Raw genomic sequence first — 326 nt, 5'->3', positions numbered from 1 at the left:
TTATTATTTTAATTTTTTTTTAAAAATCACTTATAAAAAAATCTTTTTTCAATGAAAAATATTTTTTTCGCAAATCAATTCCTAAGAAATTTAGTTGGTTACTTTAGTTTTAAACAAAATTTACCCGTTAAATCATTATTCAAATTTTTATTTTATTAGACAAATTTGTCTTTAGAGACTTATGTTTTTCATTGAATAATAACAAGGAATAATTTATCTATTTTTTTTAATCAAAATGTAGCGTAAAAATTATTTGTCTAATAAAATAAAACTAAGGATTGATTTGGTGATTACAATTTATTAAGAATTAAATTATTTGACTAAAT

Source organism: Arachis ipaensis, chromosome B03 (assembly GCF_000816755.2).
Source record: "Arachis ipaensis cultivar K30076 chromosome B03, Araip1.1, whole genome shotgun sequence".
NCBI classification, from domain to species: domain Eukaryota; kingdom Viridiplantae; phylum Streptophyta; class Magnoliopsida; order Fabales; family Fabaceae; genus Arachis; species Arachis ipaensis.
The sequence above is the reverse complement of the archived record's forward strand: the minus strand, read 5'-3'. Positions refer to the sequence as shown.